The sequence below is a fragment of the Leptodactylus fuscus genome, chromosome 7 (assembly GCF_031893055.1).
Source record: "Leptodactylus fuscus isolate aLepFus1 chromosome 7, aLepFus1.hap2, whole genome shotgun sequence".
Taxonomy (NCBI): domain Eukaryota; kingdom Metazoa; phylum Chordata; class Amphibia; order Anura; family Leptodactylidae; genus Leptodactylus; species Leptodactylus fuscus.
Window position 1 is genome coordinate 149894426 of NC_134271.1, and position 16850 is coordinate 149911275.

Below are 16850 nucleotides of genomic sequence, written 5' to 3' on the forward strand. Positions count from 1 at the left end.
ATAAGTCCTTTAGAGGGGTAGTAAAGATGTGCTGTAGGTTCTCAGAAGGGTAGTAAAGCAAAGCTGGGTAATAGGTCCTTCAGAGAGGTAGTAAAACTTAGTAGTAGATCCTTCAGAAGGGTAGTAAAACTGTATTGTAAATCCATCAGAGGGGTAGTAAAGCGGTTAGTAGGTCCTTCAGAGGGGTAGTAAAGCTGTGTAGTAGGTCCTTCAGAGGGGTAGTAAAGCTGTTAGTAAGTCCTTCAGATGGGTAGTAAAGCAGTTAGTAGGTCCTTCAGAGGGGTAGTAAAGCGGTTAGTAGGTCCTTCAGAGGGGTAGTAAAGCTGTGTAGTAGGTCCTTCAGAGGGGTAGTAAAGCTGTTAGTAAGTCCTTCAGATGGGTAGTAAAGCAGTTAGTAGGTCCTTCAGAGGGGAAGTAAAGCGGTTAGTAGGTCCTTCAGAGGGGTAGTAAAGTGGTTAGTAGGTCCTTCAGCGGGGTAGTAAAGCTGTGTAGTAGGTCCTTCATACGGGTAATTGAACTTTGAAGAAGGACCTTCAGAGGGGTAGTAAAACGGTTAGTAGGTCCTTCAGAGGGGTAGTAAAACGGTTAGTAGGTCCTTCAGAGGGGTAGTAAAACGGTTAGTAGGTCCTTCATACGGGTAATTGAACTTTGAAGAAGGACCTTCAGAGGGGTAGTAAAGCTTTGTAAATAGGTCCTTCAGAGTTATAGTAAACCCTACAAAGGGGTAGTAAAGCTGTATAGCAGGTTCTTTAGGGACATAGTAAATGTGTTAGTAGGTCCTTCAGAGGGTAGTGAAGCTGTTAGTAGGTCCTTCAGAGGGTAGTAAAGCTGTATAGCAGGTTTTTTTGAGGCTTAGTAAAGCTGTGTAGTAGGTCCTTCAGATGGGTTAATCAAACTGTTTATTAGGTCGGGTTAGTAAATCTGTGTAGTAGGTCCTATAGAGAGGTATTTGAGCTGCGTAGTAGGTCCTTCAGGTAGGTTAGTAAATCTGTGTAGTAGGTCCTTCAGATGGGTTAGTAAACCTGTGTAGTAGGTCCTTCAGAGGGGTATTTGAGCTGTAAGTAGGTCCTTCACGTGGGTTAGTGTAGTAGGTCCGTCAGGTTGGTTAGTAAACCTGTGTAGTAGGTCCTTCAGAGGGGTATTTGAGCTGTTAGTAGGTCCTACAGGTGGGTTAGTGTAGTAGGTCCGTCAGGTTGGTTAGTAAATCTGTGTAGTAGGTCCTTCAGGTGGGTTAGTAAATCTGTGTAGTAGGTCCTTCAGGTGGGTTAGTAAACCTGTGTAGTAGGTCCTTAAGAGGGGTATTTGAGCTGTTAGTAGGTCCTTCAGGTGGGTTAGTGTAGTAGGTCCTTCAGGTTGGTTAGTAAATCTGTGTAGTAGGTCCTTCCGAGGGGTATTTGAGCTGTTATTAGGTCCTTCAGGTGGGTTAGTAAATCTGTGTAGTAGGTCCTTCAGGTGGGTTTGTAAATCTGTGTAGTAGGTCCCTCAGAGAGGTATTTGAGTTGTGTAGTAGGTCCTTCAGGTGGGTTGTCACCTACTTTATGAGACTCCTCAACAGCAAATAGACCCAGGAGGGGATGAATCTTCTAACTTATATCTTGATTTTCAGGAGTCTAAGAAAACTGGGTGACAATCCATGGCTGCAGTGACGGCCATATTGTTTGGTTCAGTGGCCCCTGATATTATATTGTATGGCCTCTTGTGCGACCGCAGATACTGAACGCCGGCCTCATCCAATGTCACCGTCTCAAAGGACTACAGCTGCTCTGACCTTCAAGGAAGTGAATATTTTATCTCCCCCCCCCCCCCCCCAGCGCACATCCCAATATTATTTTAAGTTAATTATGGTTATAAATAGCTGGGATTAAAGGAGGACTCCGCACCACCAGCAGCACACTTGTCAGGAAGCCTTTGAAGTCCTGACCACTGTCCCTGTAACGTAAGATGACCGGAACGGAGGGCAATTCTAAAAACAGCTGCTATAATGATATTATAAGGCCCTCAGAGCTGCGAGAGTGGTGACAATATGAAACCATAGAGGAGGCGAGAGGCCCACCATGATGGCCTCCGATCCTGGCTAAGTAAACTGCTAACCGCTCAAACTATTCCTGATATATTTATCACATGTCATACAAGACGCTGCCGGCTGCAAACCTACGCCTGGAGACGTGCGCCAAAGTCTTATCATTATATATGTACAGCCGGTATAACCTGGGTATATACTGTATATAATTATATATGTACAGCTGGTATAACCTGGGTATATACTGTATATAATTATATATGTACAGCTGGTATAACCTGGGTATATACTGTATATAATTCTATATGTACAGCTGGTATAACCTGGGTATATACTGTATATAATTCTATATGTACAGCCGGTATAACCTGGGTATATACTGTATATAATTCTATATGTACAGCCGGTATAACCTGGGTATATACTGTATATAATTATATATGTACAGCCGGTATAACCTGGGTAATATACTGTATATAATTATATATGTACAGCCGGTATAACCTGGGTATATACTGTATATAATTCTATATGTACAGCCGGTATAACCTGGGTATATACTGTATATAATTATATATGCACAGCCGGTATAACCTGGGTAATATACTGTATATAATTATATATGTACAGCCGGTATAACCTGGGTATATACTGTATATAATTCTATATGTACAGCCGGTATAACCTGGGTATATACTGTATATAATTATATATGTACAGCCGGTATAACCTGGGTATATACTGTATATAATTATATATGTACAGCCGGTATAACCTGGGTATATACTGTATATAATTATATATGTACAGCTGGTATAACCTGGGTATATACTGTATATAATTATATATGTACAGCCGGTATAACCTGGGTATATACTGTATATAATTATATATGTACAGCCGGTATAACCTGGGTAATATACTGTATATAATTCTATATGTACAGCCGGTATAACCTGGGTATATACTGTATATAATTCTATATGTACAGCTGGTATAACCTGGGTATATACTGTATATAATTATATATGTACAGCTGGTATAACCTGGGTATATACTGTATATAATTATATATGTACAGCTGGTATAACCTGGGTATCTCCTGTATATAATTGTATATGTACAGCTGGTATAACCTGGGTATCTCCTGTATATAATTATATATGTACAGCTGGTATAACCTGGGTATCTCCTGTATATATTTATATATGTACAGCTGGTATAACCTGGGTATTCTCTGGTGTTATATGACGTCTGTGCAGCAGATATTGCTGTTCTATCAGATTATAATTGCTGCAGCGATAGGACAGTGTCGTATTATATAAGGATACAGGGCCTATAAATATATGTACTTTGTACCATTTTAAATTTTCTGCTCATGTTGGGAGTCTATAAACAGGCCCATTAAAGCTGTAATGTTATCTACTAAGCTCCTATAAACTCTCGCCTCATATTAGAAGGAATCCATCAAAGGAAAATAGGATTACTTCCACCAGCTAAGTACCCACTACTATTAACGTTAATTTCCATGGAAAGGATCCAGATTTCGGAAAATCTTTGATTAAGGCGAATCCGTGCCAACGCGAAAGGCATTTATTTCATTCATGGGGAAAAGAAATACCACCGGATTCTGCTATGTTGGCGTTATAGAGAGACTTGCCAGCTTCCTATATACTAGATATAAGAATATAACTACTATAATACTGCCCCCTATGTACAAGAATATAACTACTATAATACTGCCCCTATGTACAAGAATATAACTACTATAATACTGCTCCTATGTACAAGAATATAACTACTATAATACTGCCCCCTATGTACAAGAATATAACTACTATAATACTGCTCCTATATACAAGAATATAACTACTATAATACTACTCCTATGTAGAAGAATATAACTACTATAATACTGCCCCCTATGTACAAGAATATAACTACTATAATACTGCCCCCTATGTACAAGAATATAACTACTATAATACTGCTCCTATGTACAAGAATATAACTACTATAATACTGCCCCCTATGTACAAGAATATAACTACTATAATACTGCCCCCTATGTACAAGAATATAACTACTATAATACTGCCCCCTATGTACAAGAATATAACTACTATAATACTGCTCCTATGTACAAGAATATAACTACTATAATACTGCCCCCTATGTACAAGAATATAACTACTATAATACTGCCCCCTATGTACAAGAATATAACTACTATAATACTGCTCCTATGTACAAGAATATAACTACTATAATACTGCTCCTATGTACAAGAATATAACTACTATAATACTACTCCTATGTACAAGAATATAACTACTATAATACTACTCCTATGTATAAGAATATAACTACTATAATACTACTCCTATGTACAAGAATATAACTACTATAATACTGCTCCTATGTACAAGAATATAACTACTATAATACTGCTCCTATGTACAAGAATACAACTACTATAATACTACTCCTATGTACAAGAATATAACTACTATAATACTGCTCCTATGTACAAGAATATAACTACTATAATACTGCTCCTATGTACAAGAATACAACTACTATAATACTACTCCTATGTACAAGAATAAAACTACTATAATACTGCCCCCTATGTACAAGAATATAACTACTATAATATTACTCCTATATACAAGAATATAACTACTATAATATTACTCCTATGTACAAGAATATAACTACTATAATACTACTCCTATGTACAAGAATATAACTACTATAATACTACTCCTATGTACAAGAATATAACTACTATAATACTACTCCTATGCACAAGAATATAACTACTATAATACTGCTCCTATGTACAAGAATATAACTACTATAATACTACTCCTATATACAAGAATATAACTACTATAATACTGCTCCTATGTACAAGAATATAACTACTATAATATTACTCCTATGTACAAGAATATAACTACTATAATACTACTCCTATGTACAAGAATATAACTACTATAATACTACTCCTATGTACAAGAATATAACTACTATAATACTACTCCTATGCACAAGAATATAACTACTATAATACTGCTCCTATGTACAAGAATATAACTACTATAATACTACTCCTATATACAAGAATATAACTACTATAATACTACTCCTAAGTACAAGAATATAACTACTATAATACTACTCCTATGTACAAGAATATAACTACTATAATACTACCTCTTATGTACAAGAATATAACTACTATAATACTGCTCCTATGTACAAGAATATAACTACTATAATACTACCTCCTATGTACAAGAATATAACTACTATAATACTACCTCTTATGTACAAGACTATAACTACTATAATACTGCTCCTATGTACAAGAATATAACTACTATAATACTGCTCCTATGTACAAGAATATAACTACTATAATACTACTCCCATGTACAAGAATATAACTACTATAATACTGCTCCTATGTACAAGAATATAACTACTATAATACTGCCCCCTATGTACAAGAATATAACTACTATAATACTACTCCTATGTACAAGAATATAACTACTATAATACTGCTCCTATGTACAAGAATATAACTACTATAATACTGCCCCCTATGTACAAGAATATAACTACTATAATACTACTCCTATGTACAAGAATATAACTACTATAATACTGCTCCTATGTACAAGAATATAACTACTATAATACTGCTCCTATGTACAAGAATATAACTACTATAATACTACTCCTATGTACAAGAATATAACTACTATAATACTTCTCCCATGTACAAGAATATAACTACTATAATACTGCTCCTATGTACAAGAATATAACTACTATAATACTGCCCCCTATGTACAAGAATATAACTACTATAATACTGCTCCTATGTACAAGAATATAACTACTATAGTACTACTCCTATGTACAAGAATATAACTACTATAATACTACTCCTATGTACAAGAATATAACTACTATACTACCTCTTATGTACAAGACTATAACTACTATAATACTGCTCCTATGTACAAGAATATAACTACTATAATACTACGTCTATGTACAAGAATATAACTACTATAATACTGCTATGTACAAGAATATAACTACTATAATACTACGTCTATGTACAAGAATATAACTACTATAATACTGCTCCTATGTACAAGAATATAACTACTATAATACTACCTCCTATGTACAAGAATATAACTACTATAATACTACTCCTATGTACAAGAATATAACTACTATAATACTACCTCCTATGTACAAGAATATAACTACTATAATACTACTCCTATGTACAAGAATATAACTACTATAATACTACTCCTATGTACAAGAATATAACTACTATAATACTACCTCCTATGTACAAGAATATAACTACTATAATACTACTCCTATGTACAAGAATATAACTACTATAATACTACTCCTATGTACAAGAATATAACTACTATAATACTGCCCCTATGGATATGACTAAAGTTAATCCCTGATAAGTGTGCATGTATTTGAGGTGTGTAGCGGTGTGTTGGGGTCTGTATCTCCGCTGTATGCCGGTTAGATGACGATTGGCTCTTGGTCTCAGTTCTCACCATCATTCCTCTTCTATTGCAGATTTACAGCCATCATTGAAGGTGAAGGACTCTTCTGTGATCACTGAGCAGCACTCCGGTAAGGCCTTGAGTATCTGTAACCTGTCTCTGTCTTGCCGTTCTCTCTCTGTTATATAGTTTATAGGACTATCACGGTACGGTGTTGCGGAGCTGCCGCAGTATGGCAGTCACTTATCCGGCAGATGTCACCGCCAGGGCTGTTTATAAGTGATTTATTGCATCATTGAAAAAGAAATCCTTAAAGTAACGGGTCACCAGCTGTGTGCAAGTCGTATTCACTGAAATGGGATGGAGCTGCAGTACCAGGCAGTACCACCGCTGTCTGTATGGCGCTGTGTCTGGGTGGCTGTCCCGAGTGCCATTTAAATGGCGGCATCCCCTTTAATAGTCTATACTGGTTCGAGTCCCGCTGGTTTTCTGCAGATTTGGTGTTTCCAACTTGTCCGCCATAGGAATTTCTCTCTGAAAGGAGAAGACAAATGAGGCGGCATAATAAGAAGCGATACGCCGGCCACAAAGGTCAGCCGCCTGTGTTTGGGTTCCTCGGCTTCGCTAATAATGCACAAAACACAGCTTTTTCCAATAAAACAGGATGCGCGCGGCCTTGATAAATCACATTCATTCATATTCATGGCGGCCACATAAAAGAGCAAACAAATCTGAAGGAGAGAAGGTGCTGAATACCAAATAATGGCGCCGATCACTCACCGCTAAACACCGCGCAACGTACTGAGGAGACGTAGACGGACGACGATTATATGGGGATGATCTACACCCCGGTGGGTGCACTATATGGCGGGTGACAGCCAATATGGCCTCTGTTATCTCTCTGACACAGGTCTCCCAGCCTAAATAACAATGCTATACCGACACCAAAAAATGTACCGTACCTAAGGAGCAATGCCAAACTGTGCCTAAGTAATACTGCCATACAGTGCTCATATATTAACATACTGTCAGCAAATATCAGCTCTCTATATAACAGCAAATCTAATGATAGTGATATACAGTGCCTAAGTAATACCGCCATACAGTGCTCATATATTAACATACTGTCTCCAAATATCAGCTCTCTATAGAACAGCAAATCTAATGATAGTGATATACAGTGCCTAAGTAATACCGCCATACTGTGCTCATATATTAACATACTGTCAGCAAATATCAGCTCTCTATATAACAGCAAATTTAATGATAGTGATATAGAGTGCCTAAGTAATACCGCCATACAGTGCTCATATATTAACATACTGTCACCAAATATCAGCTCTCTATATAACAGCAAATCTAATGATAGCGATATACAATGCCTAAGTAATACCGCCATACAGTGCTCAAATGCCATCATTCATTCACCATATAACACCATAACAATACCGCTATACAGTGCTAAAATACCACTGTACAACAAGTATAAAAAAAATCTATAACAGCACCTAAGTGAAACCACCCTATAGTGTGACATCAGCAACACACAGTCACCAAATACCGCCATACAGTGCTCAAACACCAACATACAATACAAGCCTGAAATGTGCACCAAATACAGGAAATCTACGTAACACCGCCATATAATGTGTATTCAGATACTTGGTGTCCACAAGTCTCAGGTGATCTGTAGCGCCCCCTACTTCAGCAGGGGAGATTGGTGCACCCTGTGGATCCCGGCTGTATGACAAGATACTCTCTAGTTCATACTGTGAGATGATTATGGAGTGCCGCCATATTGTACCCGGTTAGAATAAATCACGTCAGGGCTATGCATTGACACGTCCCCTAGATCCCTTCATTCTCCGTACTAGTCAGTGCTGCAGGGAGCGTGTATAAATATACGACCCCTTAGTTGATGCTATAACCGTATGAACCCTTCTATGTCCCCGATAAAGGAGACATCGCCCTCAGGTGCAGCGTCGCAGACATTCCCATCTAGAGGAGGCAGCGGGGAGCTGCGGCACTCTGGTGGAGTACAGTTACTGTAATGCATAATGAATAAGCCTCATTGTCTCCGGGTCTCTTGTCTACGAGGCGAGGAGGAGGCTGCGTTGGGCGCTACACACACACACACACACACACACACGTCTCCGCAGCGCCGAGAGATCTAAGAGACTGCCAAAAATAAGTTACCCAGCCTTTTTCATACTAATGTTTGCTATAACTCCTGGACAACCCCTTTAAGATGGATCATTAGTACGACAACAGCGCCCTCACCGATCAGCACGATCATCATCCATTGGTGTCAGAATTACACAGTGGATGGAGCAGATCCAGAGGTGGTCGAGCTGGGTTCCTGCAGCTCAAGTCCCATTCAAATGAATGTCTCGGCCTGGCCAACACGTGGGACTTCTGGCTCTGTCCACTGTGTAGTTCCATATCAGACCTACTTCTAGGTGTCATAGTCCCTCAGTATCCCATGTGCGAATACAGTTAACCGCCATATCGTTCTTCTAGAGCCGCTCACTTTCCTTTACTCCAAGTTACCCTACTTAAGACACTCATCTGTGACGTGAGCGTAATCTGGGATGAGCCCTTGTGGGTCGCCCTCGAAATTAACTCTACGGGTCAAGAAGCAGAACCTAGGACCTGTAAACCTCTCCCCGTATCTGGCCCAGGCGAGCGGGGTCAGCGGGATATTAGCGCGGGGGGCCGGGCATGTGATGTGTTAATCTGTGTAATCCTGTTGTGCTGAGGGCAATGAATGGGCAGAAGGTGATAAGCGGTTTCCCACCACTAAGATCTGTTCTTCAGCTAATCTGGAGCTGTTAACTGGAAGAACATAGGCGAGATTAACCAGAAGGGATTAGGAGCGTCACCCTGCTCTATTAGTGCCGCTACGGTGATCAGTGTGTGAGGTGTAATTGTAATAAACAATACCGCCGCCCCGCTGTGTGTTATACATCATAGACATCGCTGACTATACCTACATTAATCTGAATCCTACAACACGGGTCATATTTCTACCATACTGCCCCCTATGCAGTGCAGGATGCTGTTCTGTGGGACATAGTGACACAAGGATACGGAGCAAGTAACCTTATTGTATAATAATCAGAGAGCACCAGAACTATAACACTGTGTAATATGTGGCTGGTACTGTCACTCCTTACCTATGATAGTAAGCGCCAGGGATATAGTACTGTGCATTTACTATGACAGTGAGAGTCAGGACTACAATACTGTGTATTTTGGTGTCTAGCAATGTCACTTGCCCCTTACCTATGATAATAAGCACCAGGGCTATAATACTGTGTATTCTATATCTAGTACAGTGACTTACTCCTTACCTATGAGAGTGTGAACCAGGGCTATAATACTGTGTATTCTGTGTCTAGTACAGTCACTTACTCCTTATCTATGAAAGTGAGCACCAGAGCTACAATATTGTGTATTCAGTGTCTGCTACAGTCACTTGCTCCTTATCTATGAAAGTGAGCACCAGAGCTACAATATTGTGTATTCAGTGTCTGCTACAGTCACTTGCTCCTTATCTATGAAAGTGAGCACCACGGCTATAATACTGTATATTCAGTGTCTAGCACTGTCACTTACTACTTACCTATTATAATCAGCACCAGGGCTGTAATATTGTGTATTCTGTGTCTACCACTGTCACTTGCTCCTTACCTATCATAATCAGAGCACACTAGGGCTATAATAGTGTGTATTCTGTGCCTTGTACTGACACCTGCTTCTCACCTATGAAGAGAGCACCAGACCTTTAATTCTATATATTTTGTGTCTAGTACAGTCAGTTGCTACTGTCCTATGATCATCAGAGATCCTGAGGTTACAATACTCTGTTTTCTGTACCTATTGCTGTCACTTGCTCCTTACTTATGATAATCACATAGCAACAGGTCTACTATGCTCGGTTTTCTTTGTACTTTACTGTCACTTGCTTCTTACCATTGATAACCACAGAGCACCAGGCCTACAATACTGTGTTTTCTGTTCCTATTGCTGTCACTTGCTCCTTACCTATGGTAATTACAAAGCAACAGGGCTACTATACTGGGTTTTCTTTGCACTCTACTGTCACTTTCTCCTTACCACTGATAACCACTTAGCACCAGGGCTACAATGCTATGTAATTTATAGCTATTGCTGTCACTAGCTCCTGACCTATGACAAACAGAGAGCACTCTTCAAGCAAAAGCATATATTTTCTTCACCATCCCAGGGATTGATGTGACTGGACACTGCTCATAACTCACACAGTATCCTCACCAGGCGTCCATTGTACTAGAAAGAGTAGACTATCAGGACAATGTATGACAGAACACCCCTCTATGACATTACAGGATCCTGGTATCATGGCCTCCATGTACAAACATCCAGAGCCAAGGAGACAGGCGGGAGGTGATAAGAAGCTGGAGCAGACACAACCGTCTAATTCTGTCCTAGTCGCAGCCTCACAAGTGCCAGATGGAAAGCAAGCAAGGTATCCCTGATAAGAGCGGGATAAGGAAGCTGGCGATGGTGCGGTTCCCACGATGCTGTGTGCCCCCTGGCAGCGAGTACTCCCTTCTCTCGCCACAAACCATGTGCATGCCAACCACAAAATCATCATCCAGGAGATACAGTATAATAACCCTACACATAAATACCCCTGCACCCCTGAGATACATGCGTGACCAAATATAACCCCCACCCCACCCCCTCTATGGGGCACAGATAACCCTTTAGCTGCCACAATAATGACATAATGTCTTCCTGGTTTAAGAGTGTGACTAAGCCAACTGCAATTTATCTTCCTGTCACAAACATCTTGGATTAGAGTATCCGAGCCCGGGGTTACAGGTTCAGATACAGCACTGTTTATATTATATGGCGGCCCTCAGAACACAGTCATGTATAACCAAGGGGGGACTGGGGAGATAAGAGGAGGATAGTGATGTAATACATACTAATATGTTACATGGATTATACCGCCACATAATACACAATACACTAGAACTGACAGAAGAAAATTCTATTATGGTACATAGGGGGCAGTATTATAGTAGTTATTTTCTTGTACATAGGAGGTAGTATTATAGTAGTTATATTCTTGTACATAGGAGTAGTATTATAGTAGTTATATTCTTGTACATAGGAGAAGTATTATAGTAGTTATATTCTTGTACATAGGAGAAGTATTATAGTAGTTATATTCTTGTACATAGGAGGCAGTATTATAGTAGTTATATTCTTGTACATAGTAGTATTATAGTAGTTATATTCTTGTACATAGGAGAAGTATTATAGTAGTTATATTCTTGTACATAGGAGCAGTATTATAGTAGTTATATTCTTGTACATAGTAGTATTATAGTAGTTATATTCTTGTACATAGGTGAAGTATTATAGTAGTTATATTCTTGTACATAGGAGTAGTATTATAGTAGTTATATTCTTGTACATAGGGAGCAGTATTATAGTAGTTACATTCTTGTACATAGGAGTAGTATTATAGTAGTTATATTCTTGTACATAGGAGTAGTATTATAGTAGTTATATTCTTGTACATAGGAGAAGTATTATAGTAGTTATATTCTTGTACATAGGAGAAGTATTATAGTAGTTATATTCTTGTACATAGGAGGCAGTATTATAGTAGTTATATTCTTGTACATAGGAGTAGTATTATAGTAGTTATATTCTTGTACATAGGAGCAGTATTATAGTAGTTATATTCTTGTACATAGGAGCAGTATTATAGTAGTTATATTCTTGTACATAGGAGCAGTATTATAGTAGTTATATTCTTGTACATAGTAGTATTATAGTAGTTATATTCTTGTACATAGGTGAAGTATTATAGTAGTTATATTCTTGTACATAGGAGCAATATTATAGTAGTTATATTCTTGTACATAGGAGTAGTATTATAGTAGTTATATTCTTGTACATAGGAGCAATATTATAGTAGTTATATTCTTGTACATAGTAGTATTATAGTAGTTATATTCTTGTACATAGGAGTAGTATTATAGTAGTTATATTCTTGTACATAGGAGGTAGTATTATAGTAGTTATATTCTTGTACATAGGAGTAGTATTATAGTAGTTATATTCTTGTACATAGGAGGCAGTATTATAGTAGTTATATTCTTGTACATAGGAGTAGTATTATAGTAGTTATATTCTTGTACATAGGAGTAGTATTATAGTAGTTATATTCTTGTACATAGGAGTAGTATTATAGTAGTTATATTCTTGTACATAGGAGTAGTATTATAGTAGTTATATTCTTGTACATAGGAGCAGTATTATAGTAGTTATATTCTTGTACATAGGAGTAGTATTATAGTAGTTCTATTCTTGTACATAGGAGCAATATTATAGTAGTTATATTCTTGTACATAGGAGCAGTATTATAGTAGTTATATTCTTGTACATAGGAGTAGTATTATAGTAGTTATATTCTTGTACATAGGAGCAGTATTATAGTAGTTATATTCTTGTACATAGGAGGTAGTATTATAGTAGTTATATTCTTGTACATAGGAGCAGTATTATAGTAGTTATATTCTTGTACATAGGAGTAGTATTATAGTAGTTATATTCTTGTACATATTAGCAATATTATAGTAGTTATATTCTTGTACATAGGAGCAGTATTATAGTAGTTATATTCTTGTACATAGGAGTAGTATTATAGTAGTTATATTCTTGTACATAGGAGGTAGTATTATAGTAGTTATATTCTTGTACATAGGAGCAATATTATAGTAGTTATATTCTTGTACATAGGAGTAGAATTATAGTAGTTATATTCTTGTACATAGGAGTAGTATTATAGTAGTTATATTCTTGTACATAGGAGTAGTATTATAGTAGTTATATTCTTGTACATAGGAGTAGTATTATAGTAGTTATATTCTTGTACATAGGAGTAGTATTATAGTAGTTATATTCTTGTACATAGGAGTAGTATTATAGTAGTTCTATTCTTGTACATAGGAGCAATATTATAGTAGTTATATTCTTGTACATAGGAGCAGTATTATAGTAGTTATATTCTTGTACATAGGAGTAGTATTATAGTAGTTATATTCTTGTACATAGGAGCAGTATTATAGTAGTTATATTCTTGTACATAGGAGGTAGTATTATAGTAGTTATATTCTTGTACATAGGAGCAGTATTATAGTAGTTATATTCTTGTACATAGGAGTAGTATTATAGTAGTTATATTCTTGTACATATTAGCAATATTATAGTAGTTATATTCTTGTACATAGGAGCAGTATTATAGTAGTTATATTCTTGTACATAGGAGTAGTATTATAGTAGTTATATTCTTGTACATAGGAGGTAGTATTATAGTAGTTATATTCTTGTACATAGGAGCAATATTATAGTAGTTATATTCTTGTACATAGGAGTAGAATTATAGTAGTTATATTCTTGTACATAGGAGTAGTATTATAGTAGTTATATTCTTGTACATAGGAGTAGTATTATAGTAGTTATATTCTTGTACATAGTAGTATTATAGTAGTTATATTCTTGTACATAGGAGGCAGTATTATAGTAGTTATATTCTTGTACATAGGAGTAGTATTATAGTAGTTATATTCTTGTACATAGTAGTATTATAGTAGTTATATTCTTGTACATAGGAGTAGTATTATAGTAGTTATATTCTTGTACATAGTAGTATTATAGTAGTTATATTCTTGTACATAGTAGTATTATAGTAGTTATATTCTTGTACATAGGAGTAGTATTATAGTAGTTATATTCTTGTACATAGGAGTAGTATTATAGTAGTTATATTCTTGTACATAGGAGGTAGTATTATAGTAGTTATATTCTTGTACATAGGAGTAGTATTATAGTAGTTATATTCTTGTACATAGGAGTAGTATTATAGTAGTTATATTCTTGTACATAGGAGGTAGTATTATAGTAGTTATATTCTTGTACATAGGAGCAGTATTATAGTAGTTATATTCTTGTACATAGGAGATAGTATTATAGTAGTTATATTCTTGTACATAGGAGGTAGTATTATAGAAGTTATATTCTTGTACATAGGAGGTAGCATTATAGTAGTTATATTCTTGTACATAGTAGTATTATAGTAGTTATATTCTTGTACATAGGAGGTAGTATTATAGTAGTTATATTCTTGTACATAGGAGCAGTATTAGGCTCCATTCACACGGAGTAACGCCAGGCGTTTTTTGTGTGTATTTTGTGTGTATTTTTACAGCCGTAAAAAGCAGTCTCCATTGAGTTCTATAGTAAAATACGCCTGTATTTTTACGTCCGTAATTTTACGGACGTAAAATAACGGACGTAAAATTACGGACGTAAAAAAACGCCAGCATTTTACTATAGAACTCAATGGAGACTGCTTTTTACGGCTGTAAAAATACACACAAAATACACACAAAGAACGCCTAGCGTTACTCCGTGTGAATGAAGCCTTATAGTAGTTATATTCTTGTACATAGGAGGTAGTATTATAGTAGTTATATTCTTGTACATAGGAGCAGTATTATAGTAGTTATATTCTTGTATATAGGAGGTAGTATTATAGTAGTTATATTCTTGTATATAGGAGGTAGTATTATAGTAGTTATATTCTTGTACATAGGAGGTAGTATTATAGTAGTTATATTCTTGTACATAGGAGTAGTATTATAGTAGTTATATTCTTGCACATAGGAGTAGTGTTATAGTAGTTATATTCTTGTACATAGTAGTATTATAGTAGTTATATTCTTGTACATAGGAGCAGTATTATAGTAGTTATATTCTTGTACATAGGGGTAGTATTATAGTAGTTATATTCTTGTATATAGGAGCAGTATTATAGAAGTTATATTCTTGTACATAGTAGTATTATAGTAGTTATATTCTTGTACATAGGAGCAGTATTATAGTAGTTATATTCTTGTACATAGGGGTAGTATTATAGTAGTTATATTCTTGTATATAGGAGGTAGTATTATAGTAGTTATATTCTTGTACATAGGAGTAGTATTATAGTAGTTATATTCTTGTACATAGGAGCAGTATTATAGTAGTTATATTCTTGTACATAGGAGGTAGTATTATAGTAGTTATATTCTTGTACATAGGAGCAGTATTATAGTAGTTATATTCTTGTACATAGGAGGTAGTATTATAGTAGTTATATTCTTGTACATAGGAGTAGTATTATAGTAGTTATATTCTTGTACATAGGAGGTAGTATTATAGTAGTTATATTCTTGTACATAGGAGGTAGTATTATAGTAGTTATATTCTTGTTATTGTTGTTAGTGATTAGTAGTCACTTCCTCCTTATGTGTAGTACACTTTTTAGCAGGTAGTGACAATGAGCCCTGGATAAAGTTCCCCATACCGCTCACAGATTACGCCCTTCACTTTAGGCCCTGAGGCTTGGAGATGATATTTAGGACACCAGTAAATGGATCTTCTTATTAAACCCATGACATATCTTGACTCTGTGGCTCCTTGTGATTGCTGCTCTGGGGGTGATAATATCAGTGGTGTCTGGGAATGTTCTGTCAGACTTATTAGGAGGCCATGTTGGGGCCCAGGGTGGTCTTCATGTGGACAGCAGTGGTCCTGTGTAGGTGGGGGGCGGTGGTACTGTGCACAGTGCTAACCGGGGAGGATGTCGGAGTGTAGGTGCTGTGCAGAGCCGCGCTGAGAACCGTAAACTGTCAGGCAGGAATTAAACAAGGCAAGAAAAGAGTCTGAGGAGATGCGGAGAATCCGATAAAAGCGCAAGTCACATTTAATGAGGGCTTTTTATAGCGTAGAGAAGGAGAAGACTGAGGCAGTGGCAGGAGGTCCTGTGTTAAGTGTGCGCCACTCACTGCGGAGATCCACCACGCACGTCTATTTCATGATAACGCCGACATCACATGCACACATCAAACATAAGACTGTATAAGTAGGGCAGGAGATAGCGGAGGGAAATGGGGCAATTAACCCCTGAAATTCACTATTTAGGTACTGTATAATTTGTATTATGGAGGCAGTGTATGGCACTATTATGTAGGCCTCATATGACAGTATTCTTAGGTACTTTATGTCGGCACTGATATGTAGACACTGTATGGCAGTATTGTGTAGGTGCCCTGTGGTAGTATTATGTTGTACAGTATGGCAGTGTTATAACGGCAGTGTATAACAGTATTTGTGTAGTTACTGTATGTTAGCAGTATATTATACCGTATGGTTGTGTT

At 36.8% G+C, this 16850-nt stretch overlaps 1 protein-coding gene across 3 annotated transcripts in view; it reads left to right on the forward strand.

The window, feature by feature from the left end:
- The window catches only part of SEMA6C (semaphorin 6C), a 148630-nt gene that overhangs the window by 37374 nt on the left and 94406 nt on the right, over positions 1-16850 (forward strand). For all 3 annotated transcript variants that reach the window (XM_075283270.1, XM_075283271.1, XM_075283272.1), the window contains exon 2: positions 6659-6715. The gene's annotated coding sequence lies outside the window, so the exon portion shown is untranslated. The remainder of the gene's footprint in view (positions 1-6658; positions 6716-16850) is intronic.